The sequence below is a fragment of the Crocuta crocuta genome, unplaced genomic scaffold (genome assembly GCF_008692635.1).
Source record: "Crocuta crocuta isolate KB4526 unplaced genomic scaffold, BGI_CrCroc_1.0 scaffold70, whole genome shotgun sequence".
Taxonomy (NCBI): domain Eukaryota; kingdom Metazoa; phylum Chordata; class Mammalia; order Carnivora; family Hyaenidae; genus Crocuta; species Crocuta crocuta.
Window position 1 is genome coordinate 2,253,655 of NW_027528417.1, and position 25,518 is coordinate 2,279,172.

A 25,518-nucleotide genomic window follows, 5' to 3' on the forward strand; every position below is an offset into this window, starting at 1 on the left:
CTGGGATCCTAAAGTGCCATGGTGGGAACTGGATATACCCTATACCTCTTTGTATTTCTCGTTTTGCCTTTAAATAAATGCCTTTTGGAAGACATTACTTTGGGCTTTTTTCTTCACCCTTACAGATTAATTTGAAGCACAGTGAAGCTTGGCCACATTTACTCCCCTGGTCTATTCATACATCCATCCATTGATTGGACACTGTGGGTCCCTTTTAAATTAGACCCAAGTAAATGAGGGTAGAAAGCCTTGAGGCTATCCTACATGATAAGTCAGGATTGGAAAAGGTCTTTCTTCATGATGACCCATGAGTGCCCTGTCCTAGTCTGGATATCAGAAAGCAAAGCCAAAGAAAAAGGCATGCATGTAGGTAGTTTGTTTTAGGAAGTAATCCAAGGGTACAGGAAGGGATGGGGAAAAGGTAAGTATGAAATAGGAAGAGAGAGAAAGCAACTCCAAAGATCGTTGTTGACTTTGTCACTTCTGTGGCAAGTGGGACTCAGGCCTCCTGGATTCCTCCAAATGGTGATGCATACCTTGACCCAGAACTTTCTTCTCAAGGAGTGAAGCACTTCTCTTTTAGCTCCCATGCTCTGTTGGTCAGAGTTACCACAAGAGGTGTTAAATCCCCCATATTTCCATATTTGTGTATGGAGCATGAGGGGGTTTCTATACATCTCTGACTATGATCTTTGGGAATGTCTATGAAAGAAATATATAATCTTGGACAGTGGAGACAAAATGTTGTCAATTTACCCCTTTATCTAGAAGTCTGCTGCAGCAATGGATGGAATAAGGGGGGGCATATAAAAATGTGAGATGTGGCATAAGAGGTAATGGATATGGTGTCAAATAATACAGAACCCTAAAGTAGAGGTGCTTACTCAGCTTGGTGACAGATTCTTGTACCTTATGGAGGGAAATCGACTATTAAATGTGTACTCAAACTATGTTGCTTCCATGATCCCTTGAATCCTTGAATTTATAATTAAAAATACACATCACCATCTAAACCCAACTCCCAAATTCACTCATTGTTTTATAATCCCAAGTTGTTCCTTCTTCAGTGTTTCAGGTGGTCCCTGCCTCTTTAAGGTCAACTTTCATCCTGGTGACTTTCCCATGAGCATCATTCTCAATTTGGCCCCTTGGAAGCACTTTGCAGATCAGTATCATAGGAATTGCCCAGACCTAATGGAGTACCTCATCCACTATTAATTACAATTTGACCCTGAACAATGATATAATCTCCTTGACATTCAGACTCCACATATGAAAATGCACCCTTATATTACAATATTTTCAATGGGTATGAGGGCCTACATGCAGTAGGCACTTGAGAAATATCAAGTTTTATTATTTCTTTACATTGAGATGACCAGTTCTGAGGATAACTTTTGGTAGCAGGACCTCATATTAATCTTCAGATTTAAGTTATCCTAAGTTATATGAGGAATGACCAATATAACACATATCTGAAATTCTCTCCAGGCTATCTAGGGAGTTGAAGAGTTGGAAAGAGATGTGGAAATCCCTGGATTGTCTCTTCTACTGTCTCACTACCTTCTCTCCTCTCTGCCATCACTGAAATGGAGGTATGGTTGAACAAAGCCTAATCTTTCTCATTAACTACCCATCTCCATGGACTATGCTGTCCTTCTTACCTTTATTTGATAGTTTTCAGTTTAGGAATATGTGCAAGTCAGTGCAGGCAGATCATAAGTGACATTTGGAATCACTAAGTGAAATATTATCCAATGTTGGGCTATACATCCGTGTTGAGGCCATGCCAAACTGTCTGGCCAAATCAGTAAACAAGGAAAATAATGTAGATAAATGATGTCATGGGAACAATATTTCCAGATAATATACTGAATCTTGAGTGATTGATTTTTTTTTTTTTTTGGTTTCCTATAGACACAGTTATCTTGTTTTTTATCTTTATCATTGCAACAATAGGGAAAAATCTATTTCTTTTCTGGAAGCCTATCATTATTTGAATGCAAAACTCAATCCTTCACTGTTGGAAAACCTGAATTCTTGTTTTGCAAAAATTCTAACCATTGTCCGGTCAATAAACCTCTCTTTGACTCAATTTCCTCATCTGTATCACAAGATAGGGATGAATCTATTATTACTCAATTATTATCTCGCTGCTGTAGTGTCAGAATTAAGTTAAAGAAAAAGTGTTTTGAAAAGAGACAAATGCCTTTTCCCAGACATAATTGTCAATGTGTGTGTTTTTATTCTCAGTTGGACCACGAAAGAACTGAACTAGATCTTACTAGTCATTGAATTTCCATTGCCTAAGCGCATAGGAAATGTGGATTTTCAATTTTTAAAAAACGCTAAGTGATTGAAAGCATTCTTCATTTCATACACTTGTTAAAGCCCTTAATGTTGCCTAGGATCACGGTGTGTGTACTGATTCCCACATTTCTTTTTCTGTACACCGGTGGAAAAGGATGCCATTGAGGAGAAACACATCATCTGTGATCACAACACACAAGAACCACAGCTGCATTCACCACCTGTGCCTATTTCTTCTAAGTAATATTTAACTTTCCTTATTCGCAAAAATGGCATAGTTGACTTCCTTTATTGCATGATTTTTAAATGAATTTTTAAAGTTAATAAGCAATTTCTCTTAGACCACAGTCCGTACTACTAGAACTGCATATGTTTGGAGGTTTTTTTATGCCATTGATATTTCCTCCTCACTGTTAGATACCAGTAGGAATATGTGCTTTTCCTGGTACATCAGATGCAACACTCTTGTTAAAATGAGATAAAAATAAACTTTTTGGCTTTTTTTGTGTTGATTTTTTGCCTCGTAGTTCATCCTATTTATGTCTCTTCCCCTCCTACCCTTAGCACTCATGACTCTTCTGGAATCTTAAACTTAAACTAAAAATCAAATTCCTCATCTTGTTCTAAAAATGCACTTCTTTGCCTGGTCAGGTCTCATCACGTCACCTAGAAACATCACTGCCCTGTTTTGTTTCATTTTACTCCACGTTGATTTTACCCAGTGGAAGTTTTTGTTATAATTTGATTATTTATTGGCATATCTTTATCTACCCTAGTCTGGGACTCTGGAAATATAGACACTCGTTTTTTGCACATTTATCCCTCTCTCTATCATAGCATCTCACTGAAAACGGAGTTTTGCTATAAGAGATCATCAATTTTGATTGAATGAATAAACCAACTCAGCAAACTGCTGTTTCTTACTCTGATCCCCACGGTCTTCTCATCCCCAGTGTAGCACGCATTTTGAAACTGTTGGTCTTCTCACCGGTTTCTTATCTATGGCACCCCCTTTTCCAAACAAGTTGGTAGATCCCTGCCAGGCTCATGCCTTACTGAACCATGCCCAAGACCTACGAGGAGCAAGTTCAAATTTTTCTCAGTCGTGAACTTCATCACATTTCACGTAATAACACTTCACTGAACCTCCCTCCCTTTTCTCATCCCAATTTTCCAGTCAGTGTCATAGTTATCTATGCTCTTCGATCTTCCACTGGCGCCAAAGAGGAAAATTCTTCTGGGACCTTCCACAGAAATAGTCTTCCTGGTGGTTCACTGTGCATCTGTGTCAACACAACCACTCAGAGTCAGAACATATGCACTAGATGACTTGGTACTTTGAGGCCATCTCCTGGCCCCGCTAGCATCCTATCTGCCATTGCATGTGCTTTGGGTATAGGTGCTGCTCACAGAAATGAATGGCAGCAAATTGCAATGGGGGTGTTTTACAAGGTTGTTTTGAAGTCAGCTCACATATTCCACTGATATTGACCCTACATAACTAAACCAAAAAGGAAACCACTAGATTGACAAATACTCCATGTAGAGTACATCTGTTCCTTAATTTCTTCATAGGCCCTGCATTTAGTTATCTGGTTGCCAAGAAATACAGGCCATTACTTCTTTGTAGAGGGGAATATATTTCAGTTCTTTAAAGTTTACCAGAAGCCCACAGCCATTGACGTTTTTTCACTACCTGCTATGTCTAAGTGTACCAGAAATTTTCACAAGGAGTATTTTCTTTTATTTTTCCAACTCATCTCCATGTAAAAGTGGATCAACATAATGTTCTCTTCTCTCCTCTATGTTGTAATTTTCACCATACCATTTCTCTCCCCACCTCTGTCTCTTCTCCTTTTTGTGTACTATATATTAAATGTTTTAATGTTTATCAAGCCTGCCAAATGACAAGTGACAACATTATTATTGAAAATCTGAGTGCTGGATATGTGATAGCACTGAGTTTGCAGGCTCTTGTGGATTGCAAATCCTCTTTCAGTTACATGGACATGTGCTACATGAATAAATCTAAGCATCCAGAGGATGCCAAAACACCTGCTCTGAGCAAAAGCCGGGTTATATATTATAAGGACCGCAGGGAACCTGTTCGGAAGAGCTGGGCTTAAGAGCTGGCATTGGCATTGATCAGTAGAGTGAACCTGAACAAGTTCCTCGGGTCTGTGAGTTGCTGTCTGCATTGTGTACAATGCCTACGTGTCTTGGGAATCTATTGTGTCAAGGAAGTGTTCCGTATTTGAAAGTGTGTGGTGACACAGATGGTTTGCCCCCTCTAGAGATTTTACAGGAACCGTAAATCACAGTGTCTCCCTGAGCCCCTGTTCTCTGGCCTCAGAGGTGGGTACATTGACCAGGCTTCGCCAATTGGGCTGTCCCAGTCTGTTTGTTTGTTTCTCAGTGATGTGTTCTGGAATGGGGAGCTCACTGGGGTAATCTCTTACAACTACTTGTGAGGTCTGAAGGGTTCTATTTCTGTATCATTCAACATGATAACCACTAGCCAAGTGTGGCTATTAAGCAATTGCAGGGGTGACTCAGTTGGCTAAGCGTCTGACTTGGGCTCAGGTCATGATCTCGCCATTTGTGAGCTGGAGCCCCACGTCGGGCTCCGTGCTGACAGCTTGGAGCCTGGAGCCTGCTTCGGATTCTGTGTGTGTGTCTCTCTCTGCTCTTCTCCTGTTCACATTCTGTCTCTGTCTCTGTCTCTCTCTCTCAAAAATAAATTAAAAAAAAAAAGACAAAAAATAAAAAGAAACAATTGCTATATGACATGTGACTAGTGTATGAAACTGAATCTTGGATTAACTTAATTTAAAACTAATATATCCATGTGGCTACCATATTGGGCAGTCCAGGTTGACACGTTCCCATTTGTTATGTTGTGTATTTTGTTATTTGTTCCTTGTCGCCTTCCTAGAATTTTTTTAAAGCTTTTTTCCCCTCACTATGCCCCATTTAGATAACATTTAAAATCCCTGTTCTTTGAAGGTTGTAAGAATTCAACTGTGAAATCCCCCCTCTTGGCACTATTTTTAATTTCTTTAATATACTCTGTCATTATTGATCTAGTTATATTTTCTTTTTTTCAAGTCACTTTTTGTCACTGATGTTTTCTCAGAGGCCATCTATTTTGTATAGACTTTCAAGTGTTTTGCACAACTCAAAGAATATTTCTCATTCCTTATTTCTGTATCCATATGTCTATAATTCTTTTTGAGTTCTCAACCCTCATTACATAAATTTCTCTTTTTTATAATTTATCGAAGTGATGGGTTGGTTGGTTGTTTTCCTAAGAATCCACTGAGCTTTTAAATCATTTATGCTTGTTATGTGCTTGTAATTATATTGTTTATAAACAAATGAGTGTTTTTATATTTGTTAATTCCTTCCTCCTAGGTTTCTTCTTTTTCTTTTTTCCAATTTAAACAAATTAACGATTTCATACATTTCTATTATTTCTTCTTCAGTTCTATGAATGAAGCAAACATTTCCCTTTTTCACTGGCTTTACCTTTACTCTGTGGTTTGGGTATATTTCACTTATGCTAAAAAATAAATTGTATGAGAAGGAGAGGGATGAGAAGACTGAGCAGGGAGGAATTTTTAGGCATTGAAAATACTCTGTATAGCATTATAATGACAGATAGATAGCACTATTCAGTGTCTAAACCTAGAGACTCTGCAATACTAAGCATATCCTAATGGAGGCTGTGGACTTTGGGTGATTATGTTGTGTCAATGTGGGTAGGTTCATCTTTGGTAAAAATGTACTATTTTGTGAGTGAGATGGATAATGAGGGAGGCGATGCCTATGTGGGGAAAGCAGTGTATGAGAAATCTCTGCATCTTTCTCTCATTTTTACTGTTAATCTAAAATTGCTCTAATAAACAAAGTCTTTAAAGATGTAATAAATAAATAAGAACAATTCTTACTTAACCCAAGAATTCTTCTAGAGAGATACTTTTAAATTGCATGGCATTGGGGCACCTGGATGGCTCAGCCGGTTAAGCATCTGACTTCAGCTCAGGTCATGATCTCACAGCTCGTGGGCTCGAGCCCCGCATCGGGCTCTGTGCTGACAGCTCAGAGTCTGGATCCTGATTCAGATTCTGTGTCTCCCTCTCTCTCTGACCCTCCCCTGCTCATGCTGTCTCTTTCTTTCTCTCAAAAATAAATATTAAAAAAATTTTTTTAATAAATTTTATGGTGTTGTTTTAGTTCATTCGTTACCACTTTTCCCTACTACTTTTCAAAAGGTTGTAATCTATTACCGTGTTTAGAGTTTGTTGTAATTGTTATTTTGGATTAATCTTCAACCATTTTAAATTGTTTTAAGAATGTTTTTAAAGAGCATGGGTTTTATTCAAAGAATTATTAACCAGAACCTCTGTAGGCTTACTTATTTTAATTTTTTTCATCTAGTATTAGTTGAAAGAATTGAGCTTTTGGTTCTTCTTTCATTTCATCCCGTCTTGAATTTATATTTCTGATGCCAAATTACTTGGTATCTAAAAAATTTCATAACTGTTACATATTTCTGTAGGTTGCATGTATTATAATTATAAAGCACACACCATACCATGCATTTAGCCTCTAATTAAGTTCTCTTGTGATGTTAATGTCAGGACCCCTGCTTAATATTTGTTTGTATTTGCCTGTGTGTCTTTGCCAATACTTATTATCTTCAATAATAACGTGTCACTTTCTTTTACATATGTCTCTTTTATAAAACAAGAATAACTTTCTGTAGGAATATTTCTTCCATTGACTTTGCCAAATTTTCTAGTTTATTTTTATCATTGTTAGAATTAACTTTATTTCCTTTTTATCTATCTTTTGTTATACGTGTTGGATTTGCTATAGTGCTTTTACTCTCCTTTTTATTTCCTCTTTTAGTCACTTGAAATGTAGAGAGCCTAAATTTTAGTTTATTACTGCTTGCCTTTACATTTTCTAATAAGAGACTAAAATCTCAATTACTTACTTGATCAACTTTTTAGTATAATAATTTCCTCCCAAGAAAAGTAATGAAATTAGCACATCTGAATTTATACAATGTCCTATTTCTTCTACTTACATTGCTGGTTATGCTATATTTTCTTACACACATACATTTAAAATTTTTTATTATGTTATGTAGCTCTTCTTTAAACATTTATGATACATCATGTTTCTTCAAAATCAACAAATTTTATCTTCAGTACAAAATAGATTATAAGCTTATCGTTCTTTGTTCAGGCATCTATCCTTTGAGACACATTTATCATGTCACCTCTTTCTGACGGACCCTACACAGCAGTAAGCAGTAAAGGCAGAGAAAACTCCAGGCACAGAGCTTATATTTGGGCACAGGAGAAACTAGCAATGGCAAAATAAACAAAAGAAAGGTCTGCTGCTAATACATCCTATGTAAAAAGATAACACATGGGGAAATTATTGGATTGTTAAGGGAAGCTGTTTGGATTAGACAGCATGTTAAGACCCAACCAATGAGAGAAAAATGCATTTAGTCAACTGTACAAAATATGAGGAGTGGGCATTTTAAAGGGAAGGAGAGGGTGGTATTTTATTGGTTCTATTAATAATTGAGTTAGAGGGAAGCCTGGGTGGCTCAGTCGGGTAAGCACCAACCTCAGCTCAGGTCAAGATCTCACGGTTTGAGTTTGAGTGCTGACAGCTCAGAGCCTGGTGCCTGCTTCAGATTCTATGTCTTTGCCTCTCTCTATCCCTCCCCTGCTCATGCTGTGTCTCTCTCTGTCTCTCAATAATAAATAAACGTTAAAATTTTTTTCTTAAATAATTGAGTTAGAGATTGTGCATTTGTCCAATTTTTCTTTTTTGTTCTCTCACTTATGTTCCATATACTTTGAATGTTGTTAAGTGTTACACTTTTGAGTAGAAATGTCTTCTTAACAAATAGATTTTCTTGGTGTTATAAATTTCCCCTTTTCCTCATCTGGAAATACTAAGTGTCTGGGATTTTACTTTTGTTAATATTAAGAACAACGAATGATTTTTCATGCTTTTTAAAAATATATATATCCGTTTTCATTTTTTATTTTTTCAACTCTGTGAGACATTAAGGTGTGTATTCTACACAAACCATATTGGATTTTTCTTTTTAATCCAGTGTAATGATTTTTGCATTTTGTGGAGTATTTAGCCTATTTACATTTAATGTATGTTGTTTTTGTGAGTTAATATATCATCTTGAATTTTTTTCACTGGATCATTCTATTTCCTGTTCACTCTTCATTATTTTATTCCTCCTTTGGCTTAAACATTTCTATCTTTGTTTTAACACTTCCATTGACTTTTTTTGGCTTGTTATCAGACCTCTGTGTGTGTGTGTGTGTGTGTATGTGTGTGCATCTGTTTTAATATCTTACCTTGCATACCTAAGTATGCATCTTAACTTTTCTCTGTTTACTTAGAATTAATATGGTATCTTTCTGTGTAAAGTATAAGAAACATTAAATAGTATCATTCTATATCTCTATCCCCCCCCCTTTTTTTTGTGGCAATGTTGTCACAAAAAGGCCACAGAAATGTTTGGGGCACCTGGGTGGCCCAGTCAGTTAAGTGCCTGACTCATGAGATTTGGCTCAGGTCATGATCTCACAGTTTGTGAGATCAAGCCCCCATGTTGGGCTCTGTGCTGACAGTGTGGAGCCTCCTTGGGATTCTGTCTCTCCCTTTCTCTCTCTGTCCCTTCCACTTAAGCACACCTTCTCTCTCTTTCAAAATAAATAAATAAACATTTAGTTTATATGTTGTATGTAACAACCTACAAAGTTATTAATTCTATTTAAAATTGTATTTGTCATAAAAGAAATTTAAAAAAGAATGATATATAATATCTTTCATTTACTTACATATTTGTCACATTCTTTGTTTCACATTTCTTTGGAAATCCAAATTTCCTTATGGTGAATTTCCCCTCTCAGAAAAAAACTTTCTTTAGCACTTATTGTAGTACAGAATAGCAGTCAGTAAGTTCTCTCAGCATTTGTTTATTTGAAAATGCCTTTGTTTAATCTTATTTAAAAAAAAATTTTTTTTAATGTTCATTTACTTTTGAGAGACAGAGAGACAGAGTTTAAGCAAGGGAGGGGGAGAGAGAGAGTGAGAAACAGAATCCAAAGGAGGCTCTAGGCTCTGAGCTGTTAACAGAGAGAGCGATGCTGGGCTCTAACTCACAGATTGCGAGATTATGATCTGAGCCAAAGTTGAAGTTTAACCAACGGAACCACCCATACCTCTTTAATCTTATTTCTTAAAGGATATTTTTACTGCAAATAGAATTCTGGGTTGTTGTTTTTTTCTTTTCAATTTTAGAGCTTCATCTCTAATTCTATTGTGTCTTTGCCTCGGCTATTTCTGACAAAAAGGGAATCATTAATCGTATCTTTGTTCCTTTCTGCGCAGTGTGTCTTTTTCTTGGTTTGTTTCAAGATTTCTTCTTTGAGTTTGTTATTTAGCATTTTTATAGTTATAGTTTCAGTTCCCTTTGTTATGTTTTATATTTTTAACTAAATTTGGAAATTCTCAACTTAAAATTTTTAATTTTTTTCATTTTGTTAATTTCCTTCTCTTTTGGGATTCTCGATACATTGATATTAAACCCCTTCATATTGGACACTGATCATTAATGCCCCACCTGTTTTGTTTCAGTGTAATATGTTCTTTATGTTGTTCTCTAATTGGTTGGCTCTTCTTCTGCCCTGTACCCTCTTCTGCTAGGCAAAGTGGATAAATTTTACATTTCAATCACTATACTGTTGGTTTTGGAATTTCCATTTGCCTTCTTAAAGCTTCTCTTCTAATTTGTCCTCTCTGATCCCCTGTTATGGCCTCATTTTCCTTTCAAGTGCTAATCAAACTTTCATTAGCTGCTTTAAAGCTGTTATTTTCAACATTCGTATTAAGAAATCTATTCTACTGACTATTTAAAAATTAATTATTGGTCATGTTTCCTACTATGTTTATAATTAGTATTTTTAAAATTTACTCTGAAAATCGTGGACTCTGTTTTACAGTGTTTAGAATACCCATGTTCCTCCATGGGGTATAGTTTTTGTTTTGATGAACAGATAAATTATTGGCCAATCCTTTCATTCCTTCCAGGTTTGGTTTTATTATTATTAGGATGCTTGTATTTTTTTAAAATTATTTTTATTTTCAAATTATTCTTGGAATCAGCACTGTACAGCCTCTTGTGTCTTCTCTGGTCAGCTCTCAGGCTGCAGAAGGACCTCTCTGTTAGGGATGATAGACTTTACTCTTCTCAATGATCACAGTTCTGAGTACCCATTGATTAATGCCTGAATACAATTGCTTCAACCGTTTTATCCATTTTTACAATTATTTACAGCTCAGGCGCAAGTCTGGTAGTCTGATGTTACTTAACTTCTTCACGACTTTTTAAATATCTATTTAATTGTAATTCTTTACATCTTTTTGAATGAATCACATCTGTTCTAAAATGCCTCCTCCCACCCTAGCCTGGGGCACCTGGGTGGCTCAGTCAATTACCTCTAACTTGATTTTGGCTTAGATAATGGGTAACGATTTCACAGTTCATGAGTTCGAGCCCCACTTGGATCCCTTGTGTAGCAGCACAGAGCCTGCTTGGGATTCTCTCTCTGCCCTTCATTCACTCTCACTCACTCTCTTTCTCTCTCTCTCAAAATAAATAAACTTTAAAAACTGCCTCCCACACTAGTCTTTATGAAATGCAGTCTATCTAAATCACTATATTTGAATCCTTACTGATTGTGTCTCATTAACCCTTGTATCCTGAGCATCAGACAATCCCTGGCATCTCATAAGCATTCAACAAATACTTATAAAATTATTTATCATAATGTCTCATTATAGAGAATTTATAGTAGACGGTAAAATAGACAATACTCAAATAATCACACAACTAATGCTAGCACAATGATGTTTAAGTATTCTGAAAGACAGGTACATGATCTCTGAACAGATAAAATAAAAGAACCATTAGATGAAGAATTTTTTTCTCAGGGAAGTGAGGTTTTTAGGTCCAATCAAAGGATAAAGAGCAATTTACAATATGACAGACAGAGAACATGTAAAAGAATAGACATTTGTAGAAGAGAGTATGACAACCTTTTCTTCCTACATTGTCCCCTAACCTTCCTCCCACCTAAGAGGGGCCTAGGAGAAGGTTGAGAATTTTCCACTTCCTTTGTTTCACACCACAGCTTTTTGTGCAGGGAATGACAAAACAAAACAACTCCCCGATCACAGCCTATACTTTGATTCACTCTTGTCAAATTAGGGAGAGGGAAGATTTATCATCCTGTTTTGCTATTTCCATCATTTTAAAGACAGATGTGAGGTAGTAATAATAATAGTGAAAACTGAGGGGAAGGGTGGTTAAATTTCCATCAATAAAGATTAAGCACATTAAGCACATTATTATAAACCGTGTGTATGGCAGGGACTTCTATGATCAATATTCTGTTTTCCCTGTTAAAAGAAACCAGTTTTCATGGATGTAGCAATGTGTCCAACCTAATTTGTTTCCAAATGACGGTAATATGGTACATCTATGGAAAAGTAACATATGGAAAATGTATCCTAGTACATTTTTTTACATCAAAGACACAACCTGGTGATTTGATATACGTGTATATGGATAGCATCTTTTTGGTCATTGAGTTTAAGTGGTAGCTTTTAGGTCAAACTTCCAGAAATATGCTTTAAAGAGAGTAGAGGAAGGCACACAGTGTCCCTTTTTGTTGCCTCCTTTGTTTTTTTTCCTTTCTCTTTTCTGGAATGTGGACCTGATGGCTAGAAGTATAATTAGGAGTGAAGACAGGGCACCTGGTTGGCTCAGTCAGTTAAGCGTCCGACTTCGACTCAGGTCATGATCTCATGGTTTGTGAGTTCGAGCTCCGTATCAGGCTGTGCGCTGAGAGCTCAGAGCCTGGAGCTGCTTCAGATTCTGTGTCTGCCTCTCTCTCTGCACCTCACCCACTCACACATTCTCTCTCTGTCTTAAAAATAATTAAATATTAAAGAAAAAAATTTTTTTAAAAGAATGAAGAGCCAGGAGAATCTTTTTGTTCTGAAAAGCATTTGACCTACAGAATCACAGACTAAAACTTTATACCTTCAAAGCTCTTATACCAAGAAAAAAATAACAAAACCTCATCTTACTAAATCACTGTATTTCTGCACGTGTGGGACAGGTGGAAGGAGATCATGTTACATGAAGCTAAATGCAAATTCCTCACTAATATGCTCTACTTAATACAATATTTTTGTAAATGTACCCATTGATAAAGTTCTGTGTACTTACATTTGCTGAAATGAAACATGTCCCTGGCAAACCTCTGATAAAATACAGTTTAAAGCCCTAATATTCTCTCTCTCTCTCTCTTTGTAAAATTGTATGTGGATGAATGGAGAGGTAGATGTATCAAACAGTAGCTAGGTCTGGGTTGTAGGTAACCACTGTTTTATCGAGTTCATGTGATATTTTTACTTTTATCGATCTGTCCCATTGTTTAGTGGTTTGAGCGTAAATAATCCATGCAATCACAGTGAGAACGTTTGTCAAGGGCACCCCAAGGACCACTGATGCCCTGCAGATCTGGAAAGTTTTCCTTGGATGAACCTATTCCTTTTGTTGACAATGACAATGAGAAGGGGACAGGAGAAGTTTTAAGCTGGTTTTATACATGAAATACTTCTGTTTTTATCATACTGGTTGGGTGTAGTTGCTACTTTTTCACCAAGGATTTCATCTGTTATTAATCTGTCCATTTTACCTGGCTTGGTCATAAGCCCAACACCTAGGAATCAGTGATTCTGTGGCTCTCCTATAAATAGGTTTTTAAAGACAAGATCCCACATGTACCAGTTTGCTTGGGACATTACTGAGCTTTCACTTGTCCAAGAGTAATTAGTCCTCATTTTCACTCTCAACTATGTCTATTCTGGACAATGAATGACTTGATCACTCTCATTATAGCGAATCCTAATGTTCAAGAAGAACTCAGCTGGGAATACTGATCTATCTCCAAGTACTTGAATTCAAATTTGTCCCTTTATAAAACACACAATACACTCAGGATGAATAGGGAGAAATAAAGTTCCATGGAGATTTCCACTTACTATAATACGGGACATTCTTCCTCTTGAATATACCTTTAGGTGGATACTCAAAAGTCATTATCCAGCACCTTTCTTCCATGCCTTTCTAAGTGAAAGCACTGAAAAATCCAGGAATTTTCTCCAACATCTCTCAATTAACATGATTATATTATCAATTTTTGGCCAATAAAATGTAAGGGGAGTTCTTGTGGGTCTATTTTTTCTTTTCTGATAATAGAAAAGAATGTCATGTGATGATTTTGTCTGTTCTAGTTTCTCTCCTGTTTCCAGCTTTGAGTGTGGTCCAGATACCTGGAGCCATGGAAATCATCTTCAGACAAACACAGCTTGTAGGCACAAGAAGAAACCGGTATCCCGAGGATAGGAGAGTAGAAGTTGAGCAAAAGTCTCCTTAGAGATACTCATTAGCTACTTATTTAAATGTGAAAGTCTCCCACTCCAGACTATCACTTATATAAAGTAATTTAACATTTTTGTTAATTTTTTTGTTGTTGTTCACTCGTTTCAGTTGGTTGTTCTATATCTTGTCATGATAATAAAAGAACTAAAACGGTTCTACAGGAATGAATCACATAGAATATATTAGGGGTCTATGGTGTAGTTGGGTTTTAAATAAATTTTAGCAACTTCATGTACAATTTTAGGGTGGAAACCCTAAAAGAACTGTTATCCACTCTGCATCTTATTTTATGGCTGGTACCCTAGGATTGAGCTATCTCTTTGTCTTTCTATTTCTTATCTCCTTAATGCAGCTCTATTCAGAACACAGGATACTGACATCTGAGCTATACACATTCAATTTTAGCAATGGATAGAGTGAGAAGAGAAACTTAATTGGCCAAACTGAGACCCATAAGTAATCAGTAGAGAGTGAAGCAAAGAATACCTGGCTAAAGAAACAAATGTATTATAATTAGGCCAATTATCCTAGATGTGGTTCATCAGCTTGTAGTGATAAAGGCCATTAATGAGCTTTGTCACTGACAGTATTACTTTCTAATCTTAATCCTTTTTAGGGTTATTAGCTTTAATGCTACTTGCAAAGAGATAAGTTAATTTATACTGAAATTAAATTGAAAAATAACAAGTAATGATTGTTGCATTTGAGCAGAAACTTAGAAATTCTTGCTGACAAAACTTACTGAAAAGCAGGACAAGAATTCCAAGAGTTGGGAGCCCATAGAGGGGATTCAGAACAAGAGAAACATTTGTTAAAGGAAAGACTCCTAAATATTCTTAAGGACAGTCACTCAATTTATGGTTAATATCAATAAGTGAAATAACTGAAAGCTGTTTTCTTTTCTTTCAGCTGTCAGCACACTATGTTCTGTCTGCCATCAAGAAAATTCTTCAAAAAGGTAAACCCTTGAAGAAGAGTCACTGAACATAATTGCTCAATGCCCACACATACAGTACAAATGGTCCTTACTTGTAATGGTTTCACTTACAATGTTTCAACTTTACAATGGTGCCAAAGTGATACACATTCAGGAGAAACTGTACTTTGAAATTTGAATCTTTTTCCTTTCCCAGGCTAGTGATATATATATGATCCTTTCTCATGATTCTGGGTTGTGGTAGGAAGCTTTAGCCCTCAGTCAGCTACCTGAACAGAAGCCTAAACAACCGATAAACTTATAACAATTCTGTACCCACACAACCATTCTGTTTTTCACTTTCAGTATTATTCAATACATTGCATGAGATAAACAATACTTTATTATGAAATAGGCTTAACGTTAGATGATTTTGCCCAACTTTAGGCTAATGTAAGTGTTCCCAGCATGTTTAAAGTAGACTAGGCCTAGCTATGCTCTTTAGTTTGAGTATATCAAACGCACTTTCCACTTTTGATGGGGTTAACAGGATTTAACCCCATCAGAGGTCTAGGGAGTTCTGACTAAGAAATCTTCACAAATGTGTTAACAGAATCTTTAATCATGACCTCTATCAGCCTTACTCAATCAAAGTTCTTCATCTGAGCCTCCAGACACAAAAAATGATTAGACTGACTATTTTCTAAGTTCTCTTGCTAATGATATAGAACTAGTGCCCATCCAGATCCATAGAAGTTCATTCATTAAACATAGTAGATATACTATATATGTGTGTGTGTGTGTGTTTGTATTTACACACACACATTGTAAGTAACTCATTCTCATTCCACTGAGAAAGGTTTTGAATACATCATCACTAATATTATGATAGCCATAGTTGTGCATGGTATGTATGTATGCTATTTTCTATAGCAGATCAAGAAATGTTCTATTAAGTTCTACTACACATTCTTCTTTCATGAATGCATGTTAAAATTTATCAAGTGAATTTCTGTATCTATTGTTATGATCATGTGCATTATCTCCTTTATTTTGTTAAGCAGCAAAATAGGATGGTTCATTTTAACACCTTTATTTGGATACAGTTTACATATAGTAAATCTGGCCTATTACAAGTATATCATTTGGTAAGTTGTAACATGTATACACTTTTGTATCATTACTACAATCACAAGGAACATATCTATCACTCCTGGAAGTTTTATTGTACCTCTTTATCATTTCTCCTTCTGAACATAATAATGGAAGACATAATGGATGATTTGAACACACAGTAACCCATCAAGTAAACACACAAAAAAATAAGTCATGTACCAGATTTGAGTTACATGAATAAATGTAACTGATATATAAATCACCACACCTCAAGACTGCAGACTACTTATTTTTCAAGCACACATAAAACATTTACAAAATATAACACTATGCTGGACCACAAAGCAGATTTTAACAAATTTCAGATGATTGAAACTACCCTGAGATATTCCCGTATGGAAACAGAGCTAAGTTAAAAATTTATAACAAATAGAACAACATAAAAGATCAAAAATAATTGGAAAGTAGGCCATGCACTTCTTAATGATGAATGGATAAAAGATGAACTAATGATGAACATTAGGCAATATTTTAAACATTGGATACAGTGAAAGAAATGTACCATATGTGAAAAACAAAGTTAGAAAATAGCTGAAGATGTGTGTAGGACATAGTTAACCTTAAATGCCGAGTATTAGAAGAAGGGTTAAAAAATCAATCATCTAGAGAAGTTAGAAACAGAATAACAGACTAGATGTCTGGCTGGTTCAGTTGCTGGAGTGTGTGACACTTGATCTCAGAGTCATGATATTAGCTCTGTTGGGCATAGAGTTTAGTTAAAAAAAAGAAAAACAAAAACAAAAACGAGAATAGCAAGGTAAACTTAAAAAGAAGAAAATACTATACAATTGGATATCAAGAAAATATAGAACACTACGGACCATCAATGTCAAATAATTATGCTCTAAAAGACTACTAAAATTCACAAATTCTCCTGAGACAGATTTTTTAAGTGACTGGTATCAGGAAGAAAAATACAGACATAAATATTGATTCTACTAATATTAAAAAGGTGCAAAAATATGAAACACAGCAATGCATTTGAAAATTGACCAAAATATAGATAGGTTCTGAAAACTAATATATGAAGAAATAAAGTATCAACTTATTCGAGGCACCTGGGTGGCTCAGTCAGTTAAGCATCCGACCTCGGCTCAGGTCATGATCTCCCAGTTCAGGAGTTCAAGCCCCACATCAGGCTCTGTGTTGACAGCGTGGAGCCTGGAGCCCACTTTGAGTTGTGTCTCTCCTCTCTCTCTGCCCCTCCCCCATCCCTGCTCACTCTCTCTCTCTCTCAAAAATAAACATTAAACAATTTTAAAAATATCAATTTATTCTACTATTTAGGTGATTATATAATTGAGTCATTGGAACATGGAAATCTATATGCTTACTTACCTCCTTCAGTGGTCAATTTATGAAGCTCATCTATGAGGTCTTATCAGGTTACCTGTGAAAGTAGAGCAGAACTTGGTACCCAAATCCTGACAAGATGTCTGAAAAGAGGAGAAATATGGCCTAACTTCTCTCATGGACTTAGAAAAATCTAATATAATCATCTTACAGAAACAGATAGAACATTTGATACAAGTTATCAGAAATTCATGAAAAAATAGCCCGGGAGGGGGCAAGATGGCGGAGAAGGAAGGAGCTCCGTACTTGCACTCGTGCCCATACATNCATAGAAAACCAGAATACTTTCTTAATCTTCTATAGAGTTATCAGGAAATGGCTACAAAAAACGTCCTTCTGAATGGCCTGTTTGCCAAAAATTATGTGGATTGAAAACAGAACAAAGCAAAAAAATAATGTCATTGATTGCAAAGGTTTTATTTAGAAAATTAAAAATATTTGGATGAAATGTTTAGTTACCAAGTGAATTTAGCAATTTGATGAAATACAACGTCAATACACAACCATCGATTATATTTTTATATTATAGTAATGATCATGAAACACATCTAAAACAGATGACTAGACATAGCATATAAATAATCAGTACTTAAAACTAAATCTAAAACGGTGTGTGAAAGATAGCATTTTATTGAGAGAAATTAAAGATTTAAATTAATGGAAGAGTAATCTATATTCATGAAATCAAATTCAATATTGTAAAATGTCATTACACTCAAATTGATTTATAATGCAGTAATGGGAATCTATTTTGGTCCTCTTTTGCCAAAATATGGTGTGGGGAAATAAACCCTCCAAAAAAAGTACAGTTACATAAAATAACAATGTCCTGTATAGCTCATGATTCTATGGGTTGGTTTATGAGTGTCTGTTAGGCAGCCTTGTGTCCAGAAATTGGCTAACTGTTGGCTCTGTTCTTACATCCCTACAGTAGACTAGCTTGGCAATGGAAAGCTAGAAGCATGGAAAGAAAGGTTCATAAGAAAGAGTAGAAGGAAGCAAGGCCCATTGAGGCCCAGGCTGGGTCTGCTACAGTGTTTCCTTTGCTACATATTTATTGGCCATGCAAATTATAAGGCTACCCCAGATTTAAGAAGAGTGAAAATAGACTCTAGTCCTTGAGCTAAACTGTAGAGTTACATTATATGGGGTGAATTTAAGGAGATCAGTAATTAAGGCCAATAAAGAGGTCAGTCTATAACAAAACCCAGTCAAAATCCCAGTAAACATTTTTTGTGTAAATTGAGTTTATTGTAGTAGTTATATAGGTATATACACATGTAAACATTTTTTAAGCTATGTAGTTACTGATATGTGCATTTTACTGTAAGTAAATATTTTCAAATATTCACTGTGAGAACTGAGCTATGAAAAGTATGATAATCTTGAGGGTGAACTATGTTGAAAGACAATATACAATATGCTAAGATATAAAACATTTATATTAATGAAACAAACTAACAAATGAAAAAGAATAGTGTTTGGTAATAGGATCATACATATATGAATTTTTGATTTATGATACAGCTGGTAAGTAGAATAGTAGAAATGGCAGTCTTTTCACCAAATTGTGCTGAATTATTCAGATATGTACATAGAAATACAATGTAACATAACCGGATCACTCCATATAAAAACCATTTGTCATTAATTTTTTACCTACATGTGAAAAATGAAACACTAAATCTTCGGGGAGTTAACATGGAAGAATATATACTAATGACCATGGAATAGAAAATGGTATATTAAACTAGATTCATATGTCACCAACTACTAAGAAAACAATTTATAGAGGTGCCTGGGTGGCTCAGTCATTTGAACATCCAACTCTTGATTTTGGCTCAGGTCTTGATCTCACAGCTGGTGGGATTGAACCCCATGCAGGGCTCTGCTGACATCACAGAGCCTGCTTGGGATTCTCTCTCCCACTCTTTCTGCCCCTCCCTTGCTCATGTGTGTGTTCTCTCCCTCTCTCTCAAAATAAATAAATAACCAAAAAAAAAAGGAAAACTACTTACATATTTGAACTAAATTGTAATTAGAAACTTCTGTTATTGCTTAAGTGAGTAAAAAGTTAAGCTCTAAAACAGAAGATATTTACAACATCTATAAATGTCAAAGGAATCATTTCACCGTCCTTTTTAAAAGGCCTATAAATCAATGAGAACAGATATATATATATTTTTTAAAAACCCTAAGGGGAACCTGGATGGCTCAGTCTGACTCTTGGTTTTGGCTCAGGTCACGATCTCACAGTTCATGAGTTTGAGCCCCATATTGGGCTCTGTGCTGACATTGCATTTCCTGCTAGTGTTTCTCTGTCTCCCTCTCTCTGTTTCCCTTCCTGCTTGCACTCTCTCTCCCTTTCAAAAATAAACAAACATTTAAAAAAAAACAATAAAACTCTGGGCAAGGGAAATGAAAGATGATGTCCAAATGGTCAGTAAATCCATGAAAATTTGCTCAAAATCATTGGTAAACAGGGAAACATGAGAATTCTAGGTAGGGTGTAGAAGTTCATTCCAGAACAACACTTTTCCTGCAACAACTAGGAAAAAAATTATAAATTTTATAACTTACAGGCATTGGAGAGCTATGGAAGCAATCAGCATCAGAATTAAAATTTCAGAAAGAAGAGAATATCTCTGAGGCTAAAATCTCCAACTGTAAAAAAAAATTTCTTGGAAAATTTTCTGTTTCTGGATGCAATTTGAGGGTCCAGGTTGCTCAGGCAGAGAACCTCTGCTAGGGGTTACAGAAATATGCAAATTATTTAACAGGTACTGGTGTTAGCATGACAAATTAGAAATTTGAGAGCACACAAATCATGGTCAGTGTTTCCTATGGGACATTTGATGAGTGCTGTGGCTGCTTTGAAAGCTATGGATTCAGGTTAAAAGCTTCTGAAGAGTGTAATCTCTTCTGGTCTTATGCCTCTTAAGAAACAAAGATCTATAGGATTAGGTTTCCAGAAACCTGAGCTGGAAACTCTGAATGACAGATGACAGTGCCCTGTCTCCTGCAGATTCCCTGTCTCCATACCCTACTCCACCCCTCAAGGCTAAAGCAACTGAGACTCACAAGACAGAATGACTGGGTCAAAATCCTGGCTGGGCTCATCCAAATATTGGGAAAACTCAAATACTGCACCCCTGAAACAGATTAATTTAAAAGGGAATTCATGTTTTCAAGCTTTTTCCTTTCTTTTCCTAGCAAAAGTAAAGAGAATTTTCACTGATCAAATAAGGAAATCTATAGTTCAGGTGACTCTTTTGTTAAAATGTCTGGCAATAAATTCAAAATTACTAGATATGTAAAGAAGGAACTAAAGCATGATTATGATCGATGAAAGGGCTGACAATATACCTAGGCCACTTAAACACCATGATTATTAGGTTAAAAGAAATAGAAGAAAAGGTGGGTAACATGGATGAATTTCATCACAGAATTGGAGTCTATGTTAATGATCCAAAGGGACATTCCAGTAATGAAAAATTCCATACCCAAGTTGAGAAATACATGTTTACAAATAGAATGGTCAAGTAGTAGGCAGGATTAAGAAAACTGAATAGAATTCGAAAGGAAAATGTGCAAAAGGAAACAGAGAGGAAAACAAATGAAAACACAGATCAGAATTTACACATTTACACAAGTCTAAAGTTCTCATAAAGACCTTAGATATCATTAATACTAATTGAATCCCTTCTTTATTTATGTTACAGGCTGGTGTACATTAAATTTACCTTGTTATTTTCTTTTAACACCAAAAGATATTTAGTGCTGTTTAAACATTTCTTTAGATTTATTCGCATATTTACTATTTCCTTTGTTTAACAATACTTCTTTCATCTCAGATGCACATTTTCAGATATTTCATCAATGAGTGTCTTCAAAAACAAAAAAATTTAGATCTTTAAAAATGTCATCATTTTACCCCAACATAAGTTTAAATATATCTGTTTATAATTAGTTTGCAATTATTTCTTTCTATATTTTGATGATATCATCAGACTGTTTTGGGTCTTCTTTTAATATTGTTGGGAAGTCAGCTCTCAGTTTATTTATTGTTTGTTTTTTTATCATTTATTTTTCTCTCTGGCTACTTAGAGTTTCTGTTGCTTTGGTGTTCTAACTTAAATTATGATATATAGGTATTTTTATTATTTTATTTTAGTTGATTTCTTTAATTGAGTGTAGGGGATTCTTTGGCCATCTTGAATCTGAATATTTACATCTTAGATAAATTTGGGAAAATCTTCAGTTATTTTTATTTCAAATATTAAATCTTCTCATTGAGGTTTTCTCCTTAGAATTGCATTTGTCTTTAAGTGAGAATCCTCACTTATCAGTGTCATTTAACAATTCTTTTTTATATATTTTTTCATTTCTAATGTCTGCAATCTGTGCATTATCAAATGTATCAACACTTGGCTGTTTCTCTCTTTCACTCTGTCTAATATATTCTTTAGATTGTGCATTTTCCAATTACATATATATTATGTATGCATATAAATTGAAATGAAAAAATTAAAACTATACATTTATCTGTATCTATACCTATATGCATATAACTGTTAGAATATCTATTTTTAGCCTTTACAAATAAATGTTAATTTAATAGTTATATATTCCTTCTTCATACATATAATGCAATCTTAAATTTTTTTAACATTTATTTATTTTTGAGAGAGAGAGAGGGAGAGAGAGGGGAGAGAGAGAAAGAGTAAGCACAAGCAGGAAAGAAGCAGAGAGAGAGAGGAAACACAGAATCAGAAACAGGGTCCAGGCTCCCAGCTGTCAGCACAGAGTCCAATGCAGGGCTCGAACTCATGAACCATAAGATCATGACCTGGGCCAACTGACCCACCCAAGTGCCCCATTACAATACAATCTTAAATCTTAAATAGTCATACTAATATGTTTTAATTAAATATCTATATTCTATCTGATACATTCAAGATCTACTATCTTAATATATATGATCTTACCATTTTTTAAAAAAGTCTCTCACCATAAGTTTTATTCATACTGGCTTCTNGTTGTGGTTGTTGCTATTGTGAAGACACACTTATTGAAACCTCATCTCTAAAACCTCCGCTATTCCTGGGGATAAGTTATGTTTCTCCTAGTAGTCTTACTTCGGCATTTAAACAATGTGGAGTGATCTTAAACTAAACTTTTGTCTTTTAGAGGGTTTTAATTCACAGATACTTAAATTTGTCTCTATTTTTAGCAAATCTCAAAATAATTGCGTATGTGTATGCATGTATAAACACATACACTCATATACACACTAAATATATATATACATATATATATACTAATTTACTCTCCATTCAAAATCAAGAATGAGATACAGTTATCCATCTCCCTCTGTATTATTTTCCTTCAGCTCATTGTGGGCTTTGGCTTTCATAAATTCAGACTTACTACTGAGGTTTTGTGTGAAACCCACCAGCACTGCAAGGGTCTCCAGCTTTATCCACAGTCTAACAGAAAAAGACTGACTTACATACTCAGCTCTAGGCCATCAGAGATAATCAGATGCTCCGAAAAATGTGCTGTCGTCAATACTCAGTGCCGTTCTCTCTAGCTTCCGTACACTGTCCTAGTTCATAATATATTTTATCCAGGACTTTTCAGGTACCTTGTTTTCACAAAGATTGTTTTGCTCACCATGACCATCATATTACTAGAACTGGAAATCCAGTTTTATTACTTTTTTTTTTAATGTTTATTTATTTTTGAGAGTGACAGAGCACAAGCAGGCAAGGGACAGAAAGAGAGGGAGACACAGAGTCCAAAGCAGGCTCCAGGCTCTGAGCTGTCAGCACAGAGCCCAATGCAGGACTCAAACTCACAAACCACAAGATCATGACCTGAGCCAAAGTCAGATGCTTAACCACCTGAGCCACCCAGGAACCCTCAGTTTTGTTACTTTAAGACTCATAGTTGTCAGAGCACCTGGGTGGCTCAGTCAGTTAAGTGTCCAACTCTCAGTTTTGGCTCAGGTTGTGATCTCACAGTTAATGAGTTCAAGCCTTGCATTGGGTCCACGTTGACAGTGCAAAGCCCGCTTGGGTTACTCTCTCTTCCCTCTCTCTGACCCCCAGCCCCACTGGTGCTCTCTCTCTGTCTCTCTGTGTCTTTCTCTCTCAAGATAAATAAATAAACTTAAAAAAAAAGTCATAGCTGTCAAAAACAGAATCCAACATATAATTTAAAAATACAGAAAAAAAGCTCACCCCACAACAACTACTATTTCTGAGTTCCACACTCTCCCTTCCCACAAACATAAACTATAGTTTAAAAGAGTACTTAATTATACACTGGTAATGTTGCTAGAGAACTTGGCAGACGGTCTACTTTTAGAAGCACCGCACATAGATTTATATATCACATTTTACATAATGAAGACTTTTTCCCACCTCTTACCAAAGCAAAGTAATAATAATGATAATAATAAGCTTCTTAAAAGAAGGATTGGGTTATATCAGGAAGGCTTAGTGAGCTGAGACAAGGAACAAGTTAAGGGCGTTGCAAGTTAAAGGGTGGGTGGTGGGTACACTTCAGATAGAAGGTAAAAGACTTAAGATTTTGTAGCCCTGGTCAGATCATATTAGTGGGGTATTTTTGTTTTTGTTTTTTTATGTTTTTTATTTATTTCTAGGAGAGAGAGAGAGAGAGACAGCGTGAGCAAGGGAGGGTCAGAGAGAGAGGGAGTCACACACTGAAACAGGCTTCACGCTCTGAGCTGGCAGTCAGCACAGAGCCTGACGCAGGGCTCGAACCCACGAACCGCGAGATCATGACCTAAGCGAAAGTCGAACGCTTAACTGACTAAGCCACCCAGGCGCCCCAGATCATATTAGTGTCTAAAACATCCCAGATTCTCTGCATTGTTTAGAGAAAGGCACAAAAGCTAAACATATGCCCGAACTTAGCAGCCTTACTTCTGGATTGCACCCATGTAGGGTTTCATATATGGTGACGCTCCGCTTCTCAATCTCCAAAATAAGGTATAATTTAGACCATTGTTTGAGTAATTGAGCACATGGGCAACGATTCCTACTTTTCCTATTGTTTGAAATGAAATGATCAGAAAAGCAGAACTCCATGTTTCCAAGTCTGTTTGCTATGTGGTTGCTGTTTCTGAGAAGGCTGACTTGCTTGAGCCCTTTCGTGAGAAAGCCTTGAGCCCTTTCGTGAGGATATGCTAATCTGGTTACTTCTGCCTGTGTGCCTTGGTATGTGGCAAGATGGCCCCTTTACAAAACGATCTCCTATGCAAGACATAGGCAACATGGAGGATATTTCTTTGGCGTTGACTACACAAACGATTCTATGCCACTTCTAAGCCTAGCCTTTAAGATTGATTGTTTCTGTCTTGGTTTCTTAGAGACCTGAGCCACCTGAGCCACCATTTTTGTCGAGAAGTAATACAAATAAACCTTATGCTTCCATTGATGGGGAGAGGTTCTACCTAAGATCGGCCTTGAAGACCACAGCCATATAAATGAAGCCATCTTGGACCCTCCTGGCAAATCCACCTGCCAGTTAAACAGCCATGATGACTCCAGTTGATAGCCAAGAGGCATTGCTCATCTCAGCCCTTCCCACATTCCTAAACCACAAATTGTGTAACTGAATGTAATTGTCATTTGCAAATAGTTTGTTTAACAGCAACAAATAAATGAAGCACTTGTTAAGCAGAACTTGTCTCTTTTGTCAGTAGTTAAAAATGTAATTCTTTTGTATATGCAACTTCCCTCCACAGTCATATTATTCAGGAATGAACTAGAAACTGGTCGTTTAGAAGCTTTTTTTTGATAAAGACATGATGAGAATTCTTACTTAAAAAAATGTGATCATTTGGGGGATGTGCTATATTCAGGCCTCATCTTCTCAAGGTAGCTGCTATTACATTGAGCTATATAAGGGAAATGTGGAGCAAGTAAATAAAGAGCATCTGAGAAAGGTCTCAAAAATAACTTTTAGTGTGGTTACTCAGAGATGAAACTGACTAGAAGTAAAAAATAAGAAAGCTAATAAGGTTTTGAAGAAATTAAGTTGTCAGAGAACATTACCTTCATCTGAAAATTCTGTTATTTATCTTTTTTTTATTTTTGGTAAGTCTAGGACAGTTCTCAGTAGGAAATGGGCTATAGAAGGTGCAGAGGTCCTAAAGAAGACA

At 35.9% G+C, this 25,518-nt stretch overlaps 1 long non-coding RNA gene across 1 annotated transcript; it reads left to right on the top strand.

Annotated features, from left to right (window-relative positions):
- The first annotated feature begins 1,494 nt into the window (after positions 1 to 1,494).
- Positions 1,495 to 25,039, top strand: LOC144223673 (uncharacterized). Its single transcript, XR_013332773.1, has 3 exons — positions 1,495 to 1,595; positions 14,789 to 14,837; positions 24,724 to 25,039. It is a non-coding gene; the product is annotated as an uncharacterized LOC144223673 (long non-coding RNA).
- The last annotated feature ends 479 nt before the right edge of the window (positions 25,040 to 25,518 follow it).